Source organism: Arachis ipaensis, chromosome B6 (genome assembly GCF_059453495.1).
Source record: "Arachis ipaensis isolate K30076 ecotype BB chromosome B6, ASM5945349v1, whole genome shotgun sequence".
In the NCBI taxonomy this organism is placed as follows: Eukaryota; Viridiplantae; Streptophyta; class Magnoliopsida; order Fabales; family Fabaceae; genus Arachis; species Arachis ipaensis.
The window spans coordinates 51312319-51329346 of record NC_142441.1 but is presented as its reverse complement, the minus strand read 5'-3'; positions in this window follow the sequence as shown (position 1 = coordinate 51329346).

Below are 17028 nucleotides of genomic sequence, written 5' to 3'. Positions count from 1 at the left end.
GTTAGTATAACCATAATTTCCTCTCGCCTCAGCTACCTTCTTGGCACAGTCCTCCACAACTCGTGCTTTGTTCACTAGTTCCGAAAACATTCTTATCTCCAAGGGAGCTACAACAGTCATAATGTTGTCCTTGAGGCCTCCCTGGAACTTGATACATTTCAACTCTCATAGGTCTCAGGGGCTCCCTGACATACTCTTGAGAACCTACAAAGCTCTTCAGATTTGCTTGTGTGCTCTGCTACTAACATTGAGCCTTGCTTCAGCAGCATAAGCTCTAACTCCTTTGCCTCTCTCACTGACTCCGGAAAATACTTCTTATAGAATGCTGTTTGAAACACATCCCAAGGGATTTCAACATTCGGAAGTCACAGCAACTAGTACTCTCCTTGCCACTAAGGTTGTGCCTCTCCTAACAGTTGATAGGCAGCAAACTTCACGTATTGGTTAGCCGGGACATGTCGAGCCTGTACTGCACACTCCATAGCTCGGAACCAATTTTTCACTTCAGTTGAGTTGGTCAAACCACTGAATGTCAGTGGATGAACTTTCAGAAATGAAGCCAAAGTCATCAGAGCAGCTCCCGTGTCATTACCGTTTTCGTCTCCATTTCCATTTCCATCTCCGTTTCCATTTCTGTTTCCCGCTGGTTGACCCAGCCTTTGTACGGCTTGCAACGTTGCAGCAGTATTCGCTTCCATGGTATTAGCCAAGTTGGCCATCGCCTTCATGAACTCGGCATGGTTATTGACCAGTCGGTCATTTCCAGTTCCTTCCCGTGTACGAGTACAACCTCGTCTGCAAGTAGCCATTAGGGTTCTTGTCTACACCAAACAGTCGATATCAAGGTGATCAGTCTTAATATCAAAAGCCTAGTGTTTCAATTATCCCAAAAGGCACTCACAAACAAGCATGCTATGCTTATATCAAACAGATAACCTAAATAGCATAAAAGAAAAAGACACAGAGTATACAATGAAGCACAATTGATCCATTCCTCAGGCTCATGATGAGGGAAAAACGATTCAACACAAACTCACCGGCAAGTGTACCGGGTCACATCAAGTAGTAATAACTCACAGGAGTGAGGTCGATCCCACAGGGATTGATGGATTGAGCAACTTTAGTATGATGATAAATTTAGTTAAGCGAATATTTGATGATTTGGGTGAAATTTGATTAACAGAAATAAAATTGCAAAGAACTAAAGTGCAGAAAGTAAATTGGGCAGAATTTTAAAATGCAGAAGAGATAAATTACAGAAACTTAAAGCGCAAGAAATTAAAAAAGCTGAAACTTAAATTGCAAGAAAGGTAAATTGCAGAAACTTAAAGTGCAAGTAATTGAAAATTACTGAATCAAAATTGCAGGAAGCTTAAATTGCATGAAGAATAAATGGGATTGGGTACTAGGAATAAAAATAGAACTGGAAATGTAAGGTGTAGTAAACTAGAAAACTCTCAAATGAAGAAGTTCAAAAAATAGATTATTCAGATACCAAAACATAAATGAAAAATTCCAGAAGAACCAAAACAGAATGTAAACAGAAATTGATAATTGCAGTAGAATAGCGAAAACAGAATGAAAATTAGATCTCAAGTGCTCTCTAAAAAAACAGAAAAGAAATTGCAGAAGAAAGTAAAACAAGAAGTGAACTATGATCAGATCTTCAAGTCTAAGAACTATAAAATGAAAAGTAAAAGATGATTCTCAGATAAAGAAATTCAGCCGAATTCTTCAATCCAAGTTCAGGACCCAAAATAGAGGAGTAAAACTTGCAAGAAAGGGAAGGCAAAAACAGAAAAGAAAATTTAGATCTGATCTCTTAATTATCTAAAATTCTAAAATGAAAACTAAAAGAGAGCCCCCAATGAAATCAAATTCCTAGCTATTTATACACTTTCCAATTATGCCTTCCAATACTTGGAGTGGGTTTTTTGGCCTTTGAATAAGTGGATCAAAATGTCACTTGTTGCAGCTCCCAGTGGAATGTTGCATTCTCTAAGTGAGCGCAGCGTTCATTCATCCATGTGTGCGCGTCTCTGACGCGTGCGCGTCCTTTTTGCTTTTTTGATCATCGACGCGTACGCGTGATGCATGCGTACGCATCCTATCAGTCTTCAGCTCCAAGTACGCTTGCATGCTCCTTTCACCTGTACGCGTCCTTTTTGGCGTTCACTTAGTGAGCGCTACGTTGGCTTAGTGAGCGCTGCCCCATGCGTGCGCGTCATTCACGCGTGCACGTGGGTAGCAAAAGTTCAATTCAGGCTTCAGCGCCAGCCATGCATGCGCGTGCTTTGTCTCAGATGCCCCATCAACGCGTGCGCGTCAGGCACGCGTGCACGTCGTTTGCAAAACTTTGCCTCCAACTTTGGATCTTGCCCGAAAAAGCTGAGTAGATGAACGTAGCGCTCTCTTTGAAAACGAGCACCAAACATACCCACGCGTACGCGTGGATCTTCGAAAATTGCCTCCTGATGCGTAAGCGTCCCGTACGCGTGCGCGTCGTAAGTGAGCGTGGCGTTCATTATTTGAACGCAACATTATACTACAGTGCTTCTCCTTTTCTTCATTTTTCTCACCTAAAATCAACCAAACAAGCAATCAAAGTCTCCCCAAAATCACAAGAATTTGCATCAATCATAATAATCAATTAATTCTCGCATAATTCTTATGATTTTGTATAAAATAAAAGATGTTTGGTTGAATCAAAACAACCATGAAATTCCACTCCAACCATTTACTTATTGTGCAAGAAAGTGCATAAAACCTAATGAAACAAATGAAAAATGCTTGTGAAACTACCATAAGATGACTTGTCATCACAACACCAAACTTAAATCTTGCTTGTCCCCAAGCAAGCACTAAAACATGAGAAGAAATGAAATGAAAGAGAGAAGCATATATGTCCTTATTGAGCAGATAATTGATTTTGGTTCATGGGGTTTTATGCAGACAGAGTGCAGCAGCTTAATTATTATTAGCTTCTAGTCAAGAAATGTCTCTTTGAATGTCAACTAGATTTGCTGCTATAATGCCTCATTCTTTATTGATCCTTGTTACTTTTTCTTTCTTTCTTTTGCTTTAGAAGCTTGTTTTTCACTTGTAGCTAGGTGTTGTAGTAGCTTTTTGGCTCAATTTTTCTCAACTCCTCTTCACTACAGACACTTGGCTCACAATTCTTATTAGGAACATTGATGCCCAGCACCTCTTTGGGTTACTAAATGCTTTGTAACTAGGTTGATATTAATAATGGACGTTCGGTTGGTAATCCCGGATTATTTAATCCAAGTTGCCAAGCTTTAAAAGACTCCTCAGAACCTAATTGTCCAAGCAGATCCTAGTTCAACAAGCACCACAGGCATATGTCCTAAGGTCCAAGCTATTGGTGTCTAGCCTTATTACTTGTTTCTTTCATTTCTATTGCCAATTCTTGGCTTTTTCTTTTCTTTATCCTTCTTACTTTTCTTCCTTTTCCAGGGATACTTATTAATTTAAGGCTTTACAACAGCAACTAAGTTCACACTGCAAGAGACATTCCATCCTGCAGTTTTTATTATTGAGCTTACTAACTAATCAAGCAATTACCACCATAGAACTTTATTATCATTCTACCATATTAGACAATTACTTCCTATTTCAACATTTTCTATATCATAATCAATCCTGTCTGAATGCCGAGCTTCTCCAACTGCGTGGTATATATTCTTCCATTGATGAAAACTCTGGAGGTATATCTCCTGTTCAGCGTGTTGTTGAAACAATTTATCGAATAATTCTTGAGAGTGACCAAATTTTTCCCTTTCCTACTCCAGAATTCTTGCTTGGAATTCCCTCTGCTGGTCCATCATTTTCATTTGGAAATTCTCTTGTTGCTCCATCATCTTCAACTGCCAGTTCTCTTGCTGTTTCTGAGCCCTCAAATATTGCTCTTGCTGCCTCAAATATTGCTCTTGTTGTTGCTCCTGTGCTCTCACATATTGCTCAGACATTTCTTCAATGGCTCTTTGCATTTGACTCAAGTCCATTGGACCAGAAGCTTCTCCCTCCTCTAATTGTGGTCTTCTTCTTCTTCCTTGAGTTCTTCCTTCCTCCTGGGTGTCGGTGACACCATCCATCCTTTGCTTAGTGATTCCTCTGCCTCCGTTTACCCGATCTGTATCTACATCCTCATAGAGTACCCATGTTCTGTTGCACAGCCTCAATATAGTACTTGGATGACCAAGTCTGCTTGATTTGCTGCTGTCTTCAGCCATCTCTTGGATGCTGTCTGCTATGATTTGTGGGATATTGATTTCTTCTCCTCTGAGTATGTAGTATGTCAGAATTACTCTCTTTATTGTGACCTCTGAGGTATTTCTAGTGGGGAGTATGGATCTTCTTACTATCTCATACCATCCTTTGGCTTCAGGTATGAGATCAATCCTCTTCAAATAGCTTGGATCGCAATTTGAATTCCTTTCCCAGTCTTTGCCTTCAAAGCATAAGCCATTTAGTAGTTCATCAGGATCATTTTCGCCCTTCATCCTTTCATCAAAGCTGGGTTCTCCAAAGGGTATCACTCTTATTTACAAGACCCTCATGATTGATGATGGGCTGAAATCCACATCAACCCCCCATAGCTCTTGTAGGGAGGGCTGGTTTTGCTTGATCTTACAGCATTTGCGTAGAACACCCTTATCATGGTGGCACTTATGTTTGTGAGAGGTTCACACAGGAGTTTCCATCTTTTCTGTTGAACTATCCTTCTCATGATTGGGTATTCTCCTTCTTTCAGTCTGAAGCCTATTTCTGGGATGACTTCTTTTGCTTCCATCAACCTATAATATCATGACTCACGAAATTCAGATTTAAATCTTTTGTCATCATAGGTTGGTGGTTCAGCTTCGACTGGTTGCTTTCCTTTCCTTCTTCTGGAACTAGATGAAGCCATTAATTGGAGAATGAGGAGGACAGAGTGAAGAGATGAAGGATGGTGAGTGAGAGGGGATTTATGTGACTCTTAGGATGAGTGTTGGCTTATTGGTGAAGCAAGAGTAAAAGATCAAGGAGACAAGTATGGTTTGGAACTCACAGAACACGGTTATGATAAACCTCATTTTTAGGGTTCATCTTGTGTTGAATTTAGAGGGTTTTGTCAATTTTTTTTCCATTTATCCAATGAAATAGCATGGTTTTATAACTTCTCCTTTAATTGTGCTTAAGAGTGAAAACATGCTTTTTGGGTCTCAAAATAACTAAATTTAATTCACCTTGATTCCATTAGATGCCTTGATATGTTTTTTTTAAGTGATTTCAGGTTTAGGAGGCAAGGATTGGATCAAGGGAATGAAGAAAAAGCATGTAGAAACGGAGAACTCATGAAGAAATGAAGGAATTGCAAAGCTGTCAAGCCAGACCTCTTCGCACTTAATCGACCATAATTTGAGCTACAGAGGTTCAAATGATGCGGTTCTAGTTGCGTTGGAAAGCTAACGTCCGGGGCTTCAAAATGATATAAGATTTGCTATAGTTGCATCGCGTATAAGGATGCGTACGCACACTGTACGTGTACACCTCGATGTTGCACGTGATTCATTTAATGCAACTCGTGGCCAGCGATTTTGGGAGCATTTTTGGGCCCAATCCAACTCATTTCTGATGCTATTTAACCCAAGGATTGAAGGGGGATGAGACACTTAGACACTTAGTTAGTTTTAGTTTAAGTTTTGGAGGGAAAGTTAGTTTCTAGAGAGAGAAGCTCTCACTTCTCTCTAGGATTAGGATTAGGTTAGATCTAGATTAGGAATTCTTAGATCTAGGTTAATTTCATGCTGTGATTCACTTTTCCTTTTGTAATTCTTCTTCTTCTACATCTCTTCTCTCTATTTTAGCATTTAATTCTTGTAATTCTCTACTTTTATGTTGATGCACTTTTGTTCTTCCCTTTTCCTTTTAATGCAATGCATGTTTTGATTTCCTTTATTGCTCATTTGATTTGTTGTTGTTTAATTTCTTACAATTGAGTAGTGTAGATTTACTCTCCTTGCAATTTTACTATGCTTTCCTTTTATGCCTTCCAAGTGTTTGATGAAATTCTTGGAAGGATGTTAGAGTAGAATTTTACGCTCTTGGCTTGGGAAGGTAACTTAGGAACTCTTGAGTTACTAATGTCCAAGTAATTGATGATTGGGAGCCATTGACTCTAGTTCTCACTAATTCAATTAGTGGAGAGCTAGGACTTATGGACTTGGATTGATATAGCTCATTTGACTTTCCTTTACTAGTTAGAGGATGATTTAATGGGATTGATCCTTGCCAATTCTCATGTTGTGGTTAGTGATAAGGATAGAAATCCTTGACCACCAACCCTTGCCAAGACCTTTTTAGCTATTAGTTTACTTCCTTGCCATTTATCTTTCATGTCTCTTACCTTAAAAATCCCAAAACATACCTCTAACCAATAACAAGACACTTTATTGCAATTCCTATGGAGAACGACCCGAGGTTCCAATACTTCGGTTTATAATTTTAGGGGTTTGTTTTAGTGACAAACAATCTTTTGTATAAAAGGATTATTGTTTGGTTTAGAAACTATACTTGCAACGAGAATTCATTTGTGAATTCTAAACCATCAAAAACCCAATCATAAAAATGGTGCCGTTGTAGGGTTTATCTTGTATTAATTTTAGGGGATCTTAACACCTTTTACCCACATTTATTCAATGAAATAGCATGGTTTTGTGATTCTCCTTCATTTAGTGCTTAAATGTGAAAACATGTTTTTAGACCTTTAATTTGATGATTTTGATTCACCTTTGATTCCACTAGATGCCTTGATGTGTTTGTTAGTGATTTTAGAGTAGAAAGGCTAGGAAGGGATCAAAGGAGTGAAGAGGAAATCATGCAAAGTGGAGAACACACGAAAAAGCCAAAGATTCTAGGTTACTAGGAATTTTTCTTAAGGAAACCGATAGTTAAATCTTCCAAGCACGAAGTGTGAAAGTCTGAGTTGTGAGGCATAGTCCAAGTGAGTCTATTTATAGCAACTTTCATGAGGATTGGATGGCCAGGATGTCTTTTGAAGGATTTAGAATGAATGGTGTGCATGTAAGGAAGGATGAGGACAAGGACCACCTCTTCATTGGGCATATGGTTCGGTCTCCTAGGTGCTGAACCATGCAGATTTTTGCTTCCCAAAAAGTAATTCCCAAGCACTTGTGACTTACTTTTCTTTCTTATGACACCCATACTTGCCCAATTTTTGGTCCTTTTCTCAATCTTCTTCACACCTATCCATTTCAATCAAGGCACAATAAGCTAAAAAAAAATTGAATTTAGCACGGTGGTGGTTGTCAAGTGAAAAGTATCCAAGAAATAAAATTTGCTATATGTTCCTTATTTATGAATAACCAACTATGCCCTTTTTTTTTTGAATTTGAACAAAATTTTCGTAAACACCAAACTTATTTTCTGTTATATTTGGTATATTCATTACAAGGGACATTTTATTTTCTACCTTAGAAAAATGAATTCACAAGAACGATGCAAACATGGTTTATCTTTTCATGAACTTGACTCTTTTGAGCAAAAGTGACTTTCCCGAAATTCATAGCATATGTGGACACCAAACTTAATATTTGGCTATATACTTCAATAGAATGAATGAGTATATATCCCAAAATGGTTATATGATCAACATGCTTGAAGAGCCATTTTAGAGTGCCTTTAGGCACACCAAACTTAGGAATCAGACATATGCTCCAAAATGATATATGCAGCCTTTAAATTTACTCATGAGAATTCTAATTCATGTTAGAAAAGCCATTAATTATTGAAATTAAAATAACAGTGAGAATATTAAATCATGGGCTGCCTCCCATAGAGCGCTCTTTTATTGTCACTAGCTTGACATTGGTCCCTCGTTAGGGTGGCTGATGATTATGGTGTCTCAGCTTGTCCCCTCTCATTGTGAGCCTTCTTCTTGTGCGTTGATGATCAATCTCCATATGCTCTAATGAGAGTATCTTATTGACAGTGTAATAATCATCAGTTTGTGGATCTGTCTCCAATTGCTGGTAGATCAATCTTACTTTGTCCCCTTTTGGGAATCCTTCAGTTGGTATTCTTTTGTTTCTCCACCCTTTTGGAACCTTTTTCTTGCTCCTTTTTTCTTTCTTCGGTGGCCCTTCTTTCTTGGCGGCAGGTTGTATGTCACAGACTTTCTTCCAAATGATCAAGTCTTTAATTTCTTCCTGCCTTCTCTTCTTATCCTTCACATGTTCCTTACCCTCTTTTTCTTCTCCACTGTTCATCTCTTGCTTCACAGGTGAGCTGATGAATGCCTCCTTGGCTTCTTCCTTCTAGTTCAAGTTTTTCTTTTCAACTCTCATGTAGCTGTTCTTTCCAACTGTATGCTACATTTCTTTAAAGACATTCAGAATGATCTTCTCATCATGTGCTCTCAAAGTCATTTTCCCCTTTTTTACATCAATGATGGCCATTGCTGTGGCTAGGAAAGGTCTTCCTAGTATGATGGAGTCACTTCCCTCTTCATCCAAATCTAAAATTACAAAGTCCGCTGGGAAAATGAACTTATCCACCTTGACCAAGTGATTCTCGACCACTCCATTAGGGGTCACCATGGATCTGTCAGCAAGTTGCAAGGTCATCCTTATAGGTTTTACTTCTTCTATGGATAACATTCTCATCATAGATAATGGCATTAAGTTGATACTTGATCCTAAATCACATAATGCCTTATCAATAAATACGTTACCAATGGTGCTAGGCAGAAAAAAACTCCCAATATCTTTAAACTTTGGTGGGAGGCTGATAAACCACTATTTTATGGTTTATCTTGTGCTCAATTGAGTGGATTTTATCAACTCTTTACCCACTTATTCATACTATTTGCATGCTTTTATATTTGCCTTCCTAATTATGTGCTTTGATTGAAAACATGCTTCTTTGGCCTTAAGTTCCCTGTGTTTAATCCTCTCTTATTACCATTAGATGCCTTGATATGTGTGTTAAGTGTTTTCAGAGATTACAGGGCAGGAATGGCATAGAGGATGGAAAGGAAGCGTGCAAAAGTGGAAGGAATACAAGAAGTTGGAGAAACTGCTAAGCTGTCCAGCCTGACCTCTTCTTACTCAAACGGCTATAACTTTAGCTACAGAGGTCCAAATGATGCGGTTCCAGTTGCGTTAGAAAGCTAACGTTCGGCGCTTCAATTTAATATATAATATGCCATAGCTGCCTTGATGCTAAGCGATGCGACCGCGTGATCCATGCGGCCGCATCGCAGTGACGAAAAAACCAGCGTGGCAGATTTCGCAACCAGCGAATTCTGGGCTATTTCTGACCCAGTTTGTGGCCCAGAAAACACAGATTAGAGGCTATAAAGTGGGAGAATACATCCATTCATCGACAAGCCTTCATATTCACAATTTTAGTTATAGATGTAGTTTTTAGAGAGAGAGGTTCTCTCCTCTCTCTTAGGATTAGGATTTAGGATTTCTCTTAGTTTTAGGAGTAACTCTCAATCTCAGGTTTAATGTTCTTTTACTTTATATTTATCTCTTATTTTCAGATATTTTAATGCTTATATTAGTTTTGTTGCCTATTTGGCTTATGCTACATTCATGTTATGATTTTATTTGAATTAATATTATTTGAGGTATTTCAGTTATTATTGCTTTCTTTTATTTACATGATTATTGCTTCCCATCTGAAGGCATTTTTATTCCAGTAGATTTACTTTTTTCCTTTCGGTTTTGGTTAAAAAATTAGTAACTCAGGAGTTATCCAATTCAACAGCATAATTGATAATTGTGATCTTTGCTAATTGAATTGAGCTTCAATAATCCCAACCTTTTCTTAGAAAATAAATAGGATTCGAAGATCAAACTAATTAGTCCCTTGACTTTCCTTTATTTTAGTAAAGGTTGACCAAGTGGAATTAAGATTCAACTTTCATTATTATTGATAAGGATAACTAAGTCTGGACTTCCAATTTCTTATACCTTGCCAAGAGATTTTATTATTATTATTTTATTTTACTTGTCATATAACATATTCCCTCCTTAATTCCAAAACCCCCAATTTACAATCTTCATAACCAATAATAAGAACATACTTCCCTGCAATTCCTTGAGAAGACGACCCGAGGTTTGAATACTCGGTTATCAATTTCAAAGGGGTTTGTTACTTGTGACAACCAAAACGTTTGTAAGAAAGGTTGATTGCTTGGTTTAGTAACTATACTTGCAACGAGTATTTACCATAACTTCTAAACCATCAATCTTCTGCTCTTTCAAAATGGCGCCGTTGTCGGGGAATTGCAAACGTGTGCCTTATTATTAGTTATTGTAACTATTTTATTTTTGCTTGTTTATTTGTTTTTATTTTTGTTTTTATTTTTGCTTTTTCTTAAGTTAAGAGGTTATTGGTTTTCATTTTAAAATTTTTATTTTATCTTATCTTATTTCGAAAATAAAATTTCAAAATTCAAATTTAAAAATTTTCAAAATTCAAATTTAAAAAAAAAATTTCAAATTTCAAATTTCAAAAATTCAAAATTCAAAAATTTAAAATTCAAAATTTGAAAATTTAATTTTCAAGTTCAAAATTTAAATAACCTTTTAATTTAAATTTGTTTTTATTTTTGTTTTTAATTTTTATTTGCTACTATGAACTCTCACCCCTTTGGCTATGAGTCTGGTTACAATAATGTTGCAGGAAGAAGAAATTACAATGAGAATAGGCATCAAGGTTGGAAGAATCAAAGATGGGAGGAGCCACAAGGATTTGATCAACCCTCATGGCAACAACCACCTCCAATAGACTATCAACAACCACCACCATATGCCTATGAATCCTCTCCTCAACATGACTTTGGACCACCATACTCAGAAGCCCCTTTCCACCATTCACCTCCATATGACCCTAACCCACATCCACCATACCAACCACCTTATGAGCCAAATAAACCATACACAGAATCACCACCTTTCCAACACAACTACTCTCATGAACCACCACCTCAATATTCACCATCTCCATATCATTATCAAGATAAACCACCTTCCTATTATGAACCATCTCTTCCAACCAATGAATCCTCATACCCACCCCAACCTCCAATGGATGACAGACTTCGTGTTATTCTTCAAAGGCAAGAAAGGATGAATAAGAGTGTGCAAAATTTCGCAGCCGCCTTCGGCGAGTTAGTAAATATAATAGCTTCCCAATATCTGAGCACTCAAAGAACTCCCATGGCTACATGTGGAGAATCAAAAGAAGAGCAAAGTATGAAGGAGACACTAGAAACTTCAGTGGACAATGAGGAACATGGCTTTGTATTGGAACAAGTAGAGGAAGCCATAGTAGTTGCAGAGGAAGAAGTGGTTGAAGACTTAGGAGATGCTGAACCTCCATGGGAAAGTCAAGACATAGAACCTCCTTTCAAGACGGTTGCATTTAATGTTGAGGAGGGTGTACAACCTCCAAAGCATATCATAGTTGAAGACTTGGAAGAGGTTGGTCAGGAGATGTAGATTAAAGAAGAAGAAGCACAGCCTCCCATGCCCTTGGTAAGTAATGAAGAAGAGATTGAATTGGAAGAAAGCTACCAAGAGGAAGAAGTTGAAATTGAAGAAGCTTTCAAAGAGGTGGAAGTTGTCAGAGAAGAGCACAAGGGAGTGGAGCTTGAAATCACCTTGCCAAAGTTATTGGAGACCCCTCCCCCTAAGTTGCCATCATCCTTCACAACATTCAAGTGGATAAAATTCATATCCCTTAGCGTTCTAATTCCACTTGAATATGGGCTACTGGAGACGGATGGTCAACTTAGAACTCTATGTGGCATTAAGAGTAAGAGAAAGATGGTTAGTGGTGAGAACTGTCCTGCAAGGTTCATTATGGTTGGAAGCTTTAAGTTTAAACGCAAAGGTTGGTGTAAAGCTCAATTGAATGGGTCTAGGAAGTTGTTTGGACGCTTCAATGAGAATTCTAAAGCTGAATCACCCGGATGGAATCATGATAATCAACTTGAAGACGGGTGCAAAAGCAAGATTTGGGACCCCGGAATTCATTCTGGCAATCAACACTCTTGGGGCCTTGTAACTTGCTTTAACTTACTTGAAGGCTTTCTGCGCCTAGTTTAGGACCCCGGAGGCTATTGGAATTACAAACATTGGTGGAGATTCCTGGATGAGTTCAAACACAAGCCACCATAACAGGAAGCTCATCAAATGTCCAACTTAAGGACTTTAACTAAAAGTTCTAGGTGGGAGACAACCCACCATGGTATGATCATTTCTTTTTCAATTTTATTTCATGTTGTTTGTTTTTATTTTATTTTAATTTTCATTGAACCTGGAAGTTTTCATAGCATTCACATTAAGCATTGCATTCTGCATTTTTCATGCATAAAAAAAAAAGAGAAGTACGCACGCGACGCGGCAGCGTCGCTGACGTGTCCGTGTCATGTGGAAAAAAATGGCTCCCACGCGACCGCGTCACCCACGCGGCCGCGTGACCTAGATTTCGACGTCAAAGTGGTGCACACCCGAAAGTTGTGCGAGATTGATGCTGGATTGGTGCTGAACGCATAATCCTTCCCACGCGACCGCGTCATATTCCTTTAAAGCCCATTCACGCGATCGCATGCCCCATGCGATCGCGTCACTTAAAATTTGACACTAATTTGATTTTGAACAGAGAGTTGTGCGAGAGCGAGGCTGTCCTCGCGCCAGTAGCATAAAACGGGTGACGCGACCGCGTCAATCAGTTTAAGCGCAAGCCGCGCGACCGCGTGCCCCACGCGACCGCGTCGCTTGCGCCGCACAGCTTATCCTAATTTGCCAAATATCTTATCTTTTCTCCCCCAATCCTAATTTTTCCTCCCTCCTTTCTTACTTACTTCTTCTTCCCTTCTTTCCCTTCTCATTCTTCTTATCTTTTAGTTTATTTTACTTATTTATTTGCATACTTTCATTCATTGCATATTTTGGTTTTTCTAAATTTATTATTTTACCATTGGTGTTCAAATGTTCTTATTCAACTGTTACATCTTTTCTGGTATTTTCTTGGTGCTTAATGACTTGTTTAATTCTGATTGAGTAATATTATTTAAATCAATGCCAATCTTTTATATCTGTATTACTTTTGCATTGACATGAATTTATATTATCTCTCCTTCCCCACTCTCTTCCCCATTGTTGTACATTTTGTACCACTACCATGCCATGGCTTCTATTGTTTTCTCACTTGCATGTTGTAGCTACCATGTAATTGAGACCCTTATTATTTGGCATTAACCCACCCATACTGTATTTATTTTCCTATCTTTATTTCTGGGTTATTCTTCTTCCCTTTTTCTTTCAGGATGGCCACCCGGAAGAGAACCCAAAGACGTTTACATAGGGAGACAGGCAAGTCAATCTGCACAATCTATAGAGAAAAGCATCAGTTGAAGCCACCCGTCTACTTGCACATCTTAGCATGCACCGAGGACGGTGCAATCTTTAAGTGTGGGGAGGTTGATACCAATCTCCATGGGTTAGTACCTTTCTGTTTCAACACCAATGTTTAAATTTTCCTTGTTAGTTGTTGCATTTGCATGTTTGATTGCATATTTATTTGATTTTGTGCATATTTTACCACTTGGTTAAAGTAATATTTTCTTTTTTAAGAAACCTTTTAGAGCATTTCACTAATTTGAATAAAAATTTAATGTTACACTTGTTTGAAGAAATATTATACTGGAACATGGTTTAGAGCTCGAACACACAAAACCTGTGAGATTTTTTGAGCCTATTTGAATTGGTTGCATTTTACCAACCAATATTCTATTTTTGGTGTGTGTTTTTCTCTCTAAAATTGTGATCATTGTCTTACTTAATTCTATATTTCCATTATTTGATGTATGCATGCACTTATATGATTGAGGCCTTTATTTCACTGAGCTTACATACCCATATGGCCTTACCTTTCATTATCCCTTGCAAACCAATTTGAGCCTATTTTACCCCTTTTTATTCTTTATTTTAGCTCATCACTAACTCTAAGCGGAAAAAAATAATGTCCTTAATTTGAATCCTTGGTTAGCTTAGACTAGTGAGAGTGCTCATGAATTAAGTGTGGGGAAAATTGGGTTTGAAAATGTTTGGTTTAAGAATTAGGTGTTATATATCTTTATGAAAATGTGAAAGAAATAGGACATGTTCATGCATTCAATAAATTAATCATATGCATTGAGAAAATATATATATATATATATATATATATATATATATATATATATATAAGAAAAAAAAAAGAAGAAGAAAAAGAGAGAGAAAAAGAAAAGAAAAAGAGAAAATAAGAAAAAGGGGACAAAATGCCCCAAAGTAAGTGATGAAAGTAATGCATATGTACTGTACTTAAAATTAGGATGCATGAATATGTGGAAACATGGTTAATGGATAGTTAAGGGTGGTATTATGATTACATGGATTGTCTAAAGTTAGGTGGAAAGCTTAAGTTAATTAAGGATTCAGATTTTAGTCCACTTGGCCAAATACAATCCTACCTTGACCCTAACCCCATTACAACCCTTAAAAGACCTCTTGATATGTGTATCTGTGCATTAAATTTATGTTGATTGGTAGAAGAAGAGAAAGCCTTAGAAAGCAAGGTTAGTAGAGAATTGAGAGAATCGAACCTAAAACACTTGAATGATTAGATGCTCAATTCCTTGTTCCCTGCTTTCATGAGCTATTTTCTTCTTGCAAGTCTATTTGTACTTCATTTTCATGATTTGAATTAGTGAAATCCAGTTCATATTTCTTCTTGAAGGATTTGTTTACTTTTAACTAAGTAGGTAGAATCATTTTGCATGTAGTTGCATTCATATAGATAGGTTGCATTTCATACTTTCTTACACTCCTCTTCATCTTTATAGCTTCTCTTGAGCTTAGCATGAGGACATGCTAATGTTTAAGTGTGGGGAGGTTGATAAACCACTATTTTATGGTTTATCTAGTGCTCAATTGAGTGGATTTTATCAACTCTTTACCCACTTATTCATACTATTTGCATGGTTTTACATTTGCCTTCCTAATTATGTGCTTTGATTGAAAACATGCTTCTTTGGCCTTAAGTTCCCTATGTTTAATCCTCTCTTATTACCATTAGATGCCTTGATATGTGTGTTAAGTGTTTTCAAAGATTACAGGGCAGGAATGGCTTAGAGGATAGAAAGCAAGCATGCAAAAGTGGAAGGAATACAAGAAGTTGGAGAAACTGCTAAGCTATCCAGCCTGACCTCTTCGCACTCAAACGGCTATAACTTTAGCTACAGAGATCCAAATGACGCGGTTTCAAATTCGTTGGAAAGCTAACGTCCGGGGCTTCGATTTGATGTATAATATGCTATAGTTGCTCTGAAGCTAGGTGATGCGACCGCGTGATCCATGCGGCTGCGTAGCAGTGACAAAAAATCAACGTGGCAGATTTCGCAACCAGCAAATTCTGGGCTGTTTCTGACCCAGTTTGCGGCCCAGAAAACACAGATTAGAGGCTATAAAGTGGGGGAATACATCCATTCATCAACAAGCCTTCATATTCACAATTTTAGTTTTAGATGTAGTTCTTAGAGAGAGAGATTCTCTCGTTTCTCTTAGGATTAGGATTTATGATTTCTCTTAGTTTTAGGAGTAACTCTCAATCCCAGGTTCAATGTTCTTTTACTTTATATTTATCTCTTATTTTCAGATATTTTAATGCTTATATTAGTTATGTTGCCTATTTGGCTTATGCTACATTCATGTTATGATTTTCTTTGAATTAATATTATTTGAGGTATTTCAGTTATTATTGCTTTCTTTTATTTACATGATTATTGCTTCCCATCTGAAGGCATTTTTATTCCAGTAGATTTACTTTTTCCCTTTTGGTTTTGGTTAAGAAATCAGTAACTCAGGAGTTATCCAATTCAACAGCATAATTGATAATTGTGATCTTTGCTAATTGAATTGAGCTTCAATATTCCCAACCTTTTCTTACGAAATAAATAGGATTCGAAGATCAAACTAATTAGTCCATTGACTTTCCTTTATTTTAGTAAAGGTTGACTAAGTGGAATTAAGATTCAACTTTCATTATTATTGATAAGGATAACTAAGTCTGGACTTCCAATTTCTTATACCTTGCCAAGAGATTTTATTATTATTATTTTATTTTACTTGTCATATAACATATTCCATCCTTACTTCCAAAACCCCCAATTTACAATCTTCATAACCAATAATAAGAACATACTTCCCTGCAATTCCTTGAGAAGACGACCCGAAGTTTGAATACTCGGTTATCAATTTCAAAGGGGTTTGTTACTTGTGACAACCAAAACGTTTGTAAGAAAGGTTGATTGCTTGGTTTAGTAACTATACTTGCAACGAGTATTTACCATAACTTCTAAACCATCAATCTTCCGCTCTTTCAGAGGCCTTTTTGGATTACTACACTACACTCTTGTGTTAAGAACACCGTTTCTTTTTCATTCCAGCTTCTCTTTTTATTGATGAGCTCTTTGAGGAACTTTGCATATAGAGGCATCTGCTCCAATGCTTCAGCAAGAGGGATGTTAATCTCTAGCTTCTTAAAAACTTCTAAGAACTTGGAGAATTGTTGATCCTTCATCTCCTTTTGCAATCTCTGAGGGTATGGCAGAGGGGGAGTGTAAGGCTTCACCTCTTTCCTTTGTTCTTGTGAGTGTTCCTCAATAGCTTGCTTCTTCTTCTTTGAAGCTTGTGGTTCCTCCTCTTTCTTCTTGGAATTCTCTTGAGCTTTTTTCCTCTACTGCCACTTCTTCCTTGCTCTTAGCCTTATCATCATTTGCCAGCTTCTTATTAGCTTCTTTGTTATCTTCCAATGTCTTTCCACTCCTAAGTTGAATGGCTTTGCATTCTTCCTTGGGGTTGGAAATAGTGTCACTTGGCAGTGCATTGGTTGGCCTTTCAATTGCTGTTTGCTTGGACAATTGTCCAATTTGTCTCTCCAAATTCC